Source organism: Melanerpes formicivorus, unplaced genomic scaffold, assembly GCF_026170545.1.
Source record: "Melanerpes formicivorus ecotype bairdi unplaced genomic scaffold, bMelFor1.0.p_v2 SCAF_10, whole genome shotgun sequence".
NCBI classification, from domain to species: Eukaryota; Metazoa; Chordata; class Aves; order Piciformes; family Picidae; genus Melanerpes; species Melanerpes formicivorus.
Window position 1 is genome coordinate 21,165,622 of NW_027142362.1, and position 6,000 is coordinate 21,171,621.

Sequence of the window (6,000 nt, forward strand, 5' to 3'; positions counted from 1 at the left end):
CCCAGGGAGGTGGTGGAAGCCTCCTGCCTGGAGGTGTTTGCAGCCAGGCTGGCTGTGGCTGTGAGCAACCTGCTGTGGTGTGAGGTGTCCCTGCCCATGGCAGGGGGAGGTTGGAGCTGGCTGTGCCTTGAGGTCCCTTCCAGCCCTGACACTTCCATGATTCTATGCCCACACTTTCTCTCCTCTCACCTCGGGCAGCTCGTGGCTCAAGCCAGGACACACAGTCAGAGCTGGGTCTGTGTCCAGCCTCGGTGCAAGGGGGCTCAGTGGGAAGCTTGGGTGAGGTTGGGACCCTGCTGTGAGTGGAGATGGAGGTGGGGAAAAGGCCATCTGAGAGCTGTGTGGGCAGGGAAAGGTCTGGTGGTCTGAAAAGGCCTCTGGGAGTTACCTTCCCGAGACCACAAACTGCACCTTGCAGCAACGAGCTGAAAATGGAAGCCTTGCATCAGCTCAGGGCACTGCTCAGCATCTGAGGGAGGCTTCTTAGGGGCATGGCAAGAATCCAGAGCTGGCTCCTGGGGCAGGTCCTTGGGCATCGTTTGCCCTAACCCATGGCTCCAGTGGAAACGCTGAAGGGTCAGCAAGGGTCCTGCCCCCAGGGAGGGACATCCCCCTGCTCCAGGATGGGTGAGGAGTGACCTTCTGGAAAGCAGCTCCATGGAGAAGGACCTGGGAGTGCTGGTGGACAAGTTGCCCATGAGCCATCAGTGTGCCCTTAGAGCCAAGAGCACCAGCAGGCCCCTGGGGTGCAGTGAGAAGAGTGTGGCCAGCAGGGCAAGGGAGGTTCTCCTCCTCCACTGCTCTGCCCTGATGAGACCAGATTTGGAATACTGAGTCCAGCCCTGCTCTCCCCAGCTCAAGAGAGCCAGGGAACTGCTGGAGAGAGTGCAGGGCAGGCTGGGAAGCTGCTGAGGGGCCTGGAGCTGCTCTGTGAGGAGCAAAGGCTGAGAGCCCTGGGGCTGAGAGCCTGGAGCAGAGCAGCCCCAGAGGGGAGCTGAGCAATGCTCAGCAAGAGCTAAAGGAGCTGGGGGGGGCAAGAGGCTGGGGCCAGGCTCTGCTCAGGGACAGCACAAGGGGCAGTGGGCACAGACTGGAGCCCAAGAGGTTCCACCTGAAGAGGAGGAGAAACTTCTTTGGTGTGAGGCTGCTGGAGGTCTGCCCAGAGAGGTTGTGGAGTCTCCTGTGCAGAGATTCCAACCCCCACTGGCCACTGTGCTCCTGGGCAGGCTGCTGTGGGTGCCCCTGGGCAGGCTGCTGTGGGTGCCCCTGGTTCAGCTTTAGGATGATCCCCAGAGGTCCCTTCCACCCCCACCCTGCTGGGATTCTGTGAAGCCTGCAGGCCCTGCAGAGCTGAGATCCTTCAGGCACTGCCTCAGAGCTCCCAGGGCAGGGGGTGCCTGGAGGTGAGGTGGCACTGCCAGCACACTAGACCTTGCTGCCCTGTCCTGTTTGCAGTGCAGGCTTAAGCAGGCTGAGCCTGGGAACGGGTCCTGTGGTTCTCCCATTGGGTTTGGTGCCATCCCCCAGGAGGAGCTGCAGGCTGGAGCCTGGGGGCAGCCTGGGGGCTGCAGCAGCACTGGGTGCTGTGGGTTGCCCCTTGCCACAGGGCAGCACAGGTGGTTCAGTGCCCAGGACTCTCTCTGGGCTGCAGAGCTCCTGTTTGCTGACACCTCCTGAGCTGGTGCTGAAGCTGGTGGAAACAAAGAGCTGAGAAGCTGCAGGACCTGTCCAGGCACAGCACCTCCTCCACCTGCTTTAATAGCTTTGTTTTCCTCAGCTCTACACCCCCAGGAGAATGTGTCCAGGCCTGCTCCAGCCCACGAGCTCACACTCAGCCTGCAGCTCAGGGCTGCTATCCAGGGCCTTGGAACCAGGGAAGGATTTGGGTTGCAAAAGCCCTTGCAGATCCTTCAGTCCAACCAGTCTCTAACTCTGCCCAGGCTGGGGCTGAGCCATGGCCCTCAGCACCACAGCTCTGCCTCTTGGGAAAGCCCTGCAGGGATGGGGATTCAGCCACCCCCCTGGGCAGCCTGGGGCAGGGCTTGGGAACCCTTGCAGTGAAGGAGTTTCTCCTCATGTCCAACCTAAACCTGCCCTGGTGCAGTCTGAGGCCATCTCCTCCCATCCTATCACTTGTTCCTTGGGAGAGGAGCCCAAGCCCAGCTGCCTGCAGCCTCCTCTCAGGGAGCTGCAGAGAGCAATGAGGTCTCCCTCAGCCTCCTCTGCTCCACACCAGCCCCCCCAGCTCCCTCAGCTGCTCCTCCCCAGCCCTCTTCTCCAGCCCCTTCCCCAGCTCTGCTGCCCTTCTCTGGCCCTGCTCCAGCCTCTCAGTGTCATTGCATTAGAAACAGGGTGGGCAACATGGCCAGGAGGTGACCACCCCCTGTGCTCAGCACTGCTGAGGCCAACCTCCAGTGCTGTGTCCAGCTCTGGGCTCCTCACTGCAGGAAGGACACCAAGGAGCTGGAGCAGGTCCAGGGCAGGGCAGTGAGGCTGGAGCAGGGCCTGGAACCCCTGGGCTAGAGGAGGGGCTGAGGGAGCTGGGGGTGTTGAGGCTGGAGAGGAGGAGGCTGAGGGAGACCTCATTGCTCTCTGCAGCTCCCTGCAGGGAGGTTGGAGTGAGGAGGGGACAGCCTCTGCTCCTTGGTGGCAAGGGACAGGAGCAGAGGAGAGGGTTCCAGGCTGCCCCAGGGGAGGCTCAGGCTGCAGCTCAGGGAACATTCCCTCCCTGGAGGGGCTCTCAGCCGTTGGCAGAGGCTGCCCAGGGCAGTGCTGCAGCCACCACCCCTGGGGGTGTTCCAGCAGGGTGTGGAGCTGGTGCTGAGGGCCATGGTTTGGGGGGGACCCTGCAGTGCTGGGCTGAGGGTTGGGCTGGAGGAGCTTGGAGCTCTCTTCCAGCTGTGTGTGTTCTGTGGCTCTGTGATTCCTGTCTTCCTGTCTTTCTGTCCCCCTCTGGAGGACACTGATGTCATTCCCCTCTTCCCCTGGCACCCAGGATGGCCTTGGGGACACACTCCTGCAGAAACCCCAGAGCTGTGTGCTCGAGTTCTTCTCTGTCCTGGCTGCCCCTGCTCTGCTGGGGGCCTTTCCCCTCCTCTGCACTCAGCCCCATGCTGCTCCTCTTTCCTTGGCTCCACAGGGCAGCTGCAGGCTCGGTGGTGTCGCTGGGGGCTCCCCACCCAGGTGCAGGAGGAGACAGAGGGCTGGTGGCAGGAATCTTGTCCCCTAAGGTCCCTGCTTCACGCTGAGGGCAAGGAAATTGCTGCAGAGCACACAGGCTGGCAGTGCCTCTCTGCAGAGCACACAGGCTGGCAGTGCCTCTCTTCCTCTGCCTGTTTCAAACCCACCCAACTGGCCTCTCCCTGCATTCTGGGCTTTTTTAGGTGTGATTTAATTTCCTCTGATGAAATTACATTCTTTATTTTAATCAACTCCAGAAATCACTGCTTGGGCATGCAGGGCAGGAGCAACATCTCTGGGGCTGGAGGAGCTGGAGGCTTGAGCTCCAGTGGAGGGAGGAAGGTTTGTGAGGAGGAGAGGGGAAATGCCATGAGCTCTGCTGTGGCCAAGGGCCTGCTCCAGCTCCGTGGAAGACTCATGGATTCATGGGCTGGGCTGGAAGGGACCCCAAAGCTCAGCCAGCTCCAGCCCCCTGCCACAGGCAGGGACACCTCCCACCAGCACAGGCTGCTCAGGGCCTCCTCCAGCCTGGCCCTCAGCACCTCCAATGTGCTGGTGAAGCATGGATCTGGGGCACATGGAGGCACAGCCTGGTCTCTGGATGATATTTGTTGTAGAGAGGCTCCTCCAAAGTGCTGGGTTGCAGAGGTGCTGGAAGCCTGCAGGCCTGGCACCTCTCCTAGTTAGACCCTCAGGACTGTGCCAGTCAGCACTGTTGGCACTCAGCACAGTGCCTGTTACAGCCCAGCACAGTGCCTGTTAAAGCCCAGCACAGTGCCTGTTACAGCTCAGCACAGTGCTTGTTACAGCTCAGCACAGTGCCTGTTACAGCTCAGCACAGTGCCTGGTGCAGCTCAGCACAGTGCCTGTTACAGCTCAGCACAGTGCCTGTTACAGCTCAGCACAGTGCCTGTTACAGCTCAGCACAGTGCCTGTTACAGCTCAGCACAGTGCCTGGTGCAGCTCAGCACAGTGCCTGTTACAGCTCAGCACAGTGCCTGGTGCAGCTCAGCACAGTGCTTGTTACAGCTCAGCACAGTGCCTGGTGCAGCTCAGCACAGTGCCTGTTACAGCCCAGCACAGTGCCTGTTACAGCTCAGCACAGTGCCTGTTACAGCTCAGCACAGTGCCTGGTGCAGCTCAGCACAGTGCCTGTTACAGCTCAGCACAGTGCCTGGTGCAGCTCAGCACAGTGCTTGTTACAGCTCAGCACAGTGCCTGTTACAGCCCAGCACAGTGCCTGTTACAGCTCAGCACAGTGCCTGGTGCAGCTCAGCACAGTGCCTGTTACAGCTCAGCACAGTGCTTGTTACAGCTCAGCACAGTGCCTGTTACAGCTCAGCACAGTGCCTGGTGCAGCTCAGCACAGTGCCTGTTACAGCTCAGCACAGTGCCTGTTACAGCCCAGCACAGTGCCTGTTACAGCTCAGCACAGTGCCTGGTGCAGCTCAGCACAGTGCCTGTTACAGCTCAGCACAGTGCCTGGTGCAGCTCAGCACAGTGCTTGTTACAGCTCAGCACAGTGCCTGGTGCAGCTCAGCACAGTGCCTGGTGCAGCTCAGCACAGTGCCTGTTACAGCCCAGCACAGTGCCTGCTGCAGCTCAGCACAGTGCCTGTTACAGCCCAGCACAGTGCCTGTTACAGCTCAGCACAGTGCCTGTTACAGCCCAGCACAGTGCCTGTTACAGCTCAGCACAGTGCCTGTTACAGCCCAGCACAGTGCCTGTTACAGCTCAGCACAGTGCCTGTTACAGCCCAGCACAGTGCCTGTTACAGCTCAGCACAGTGCCTGTTACAGCCCAGCACAGTGCCTGTTACAGCCCAGCACAGTGCCTGTTACAGCTCAGCACAGTGCCTGTTACAGCCCAGCACAGTGCCTGTTACAGCTCAGCACAGTGTCTGTTACAGCTCAGCACAGTGCCTGGTGCAGCTCAGCACAGTGCCTGTTACAGCTCAGCACAGTGCCTGGTGCAGCTCAGCACAGTGCCTGTTACAGCCCAGCACAGTGCCTGTTACAGCTCAGCACAGTGCCTGTTACAGCTCAGCACAGTGCCTGTTACAGCCCTGCACAGTGCCTGTTACAGCCCTGCACAGTGCCTGTTACAGCTCAGCACAGTGCCTGTTACAGCCCAGCACAGTGCCTGTTACAGCCCAGCACAGTGCCTGTTACAGCTCAGCACAGTGCCTGTTACAGCTCAGCACAGTGCCTGTTACAGCTCAGCACAGTGCCTGTTACAGCTCAGCACAGTGCCTGTTACAGCTCAGCACAGTGCCTGTTACAGCTCAGCACAGTGCCTGTTACAGCTCAGCACAGTGCCTGTTACAGCTCAGCACAGTGCCTGTTACAGCTCAGCACAGTGCCTGTTACAGCTCAGCACAGTGCCTGTTACAGCTCAGCACAGTGCCTGTTACAGCTCAGCACAGTGCCTGTTACAGCTCAGCACAGTGCCTGTTACAGCCCAGCACAGTGCCTGGTGCAGCTCAGCACAGTGCCTGTTACAGCTCAGCACAGTGCCTGTTACAGCTCAGCACAGTGCCTGTTACAGCTCAGCACAGTGCCTGTTACAGCTCAGCACAGTGCCTGTTACAGCTCAGCACAGTGCCTGTTACAGCTCAGCACAGTGCCGGGTGCAGCTCAGCACAGTGCCTGTTACAGCCCAGCACAGTGCCTGTTACAGCCCAGCACAGTGCCTGTTACAGCTCAGCACAGTGCCTGTTACAGCCCAGCACAGTGCCTGGTGCAGCTCAGCACAGTGCCTGTTACAGCTCAGCACAGTGCCTGTTACAGCTCAGCACAGTGCCTGTTACAGCCCAGCACA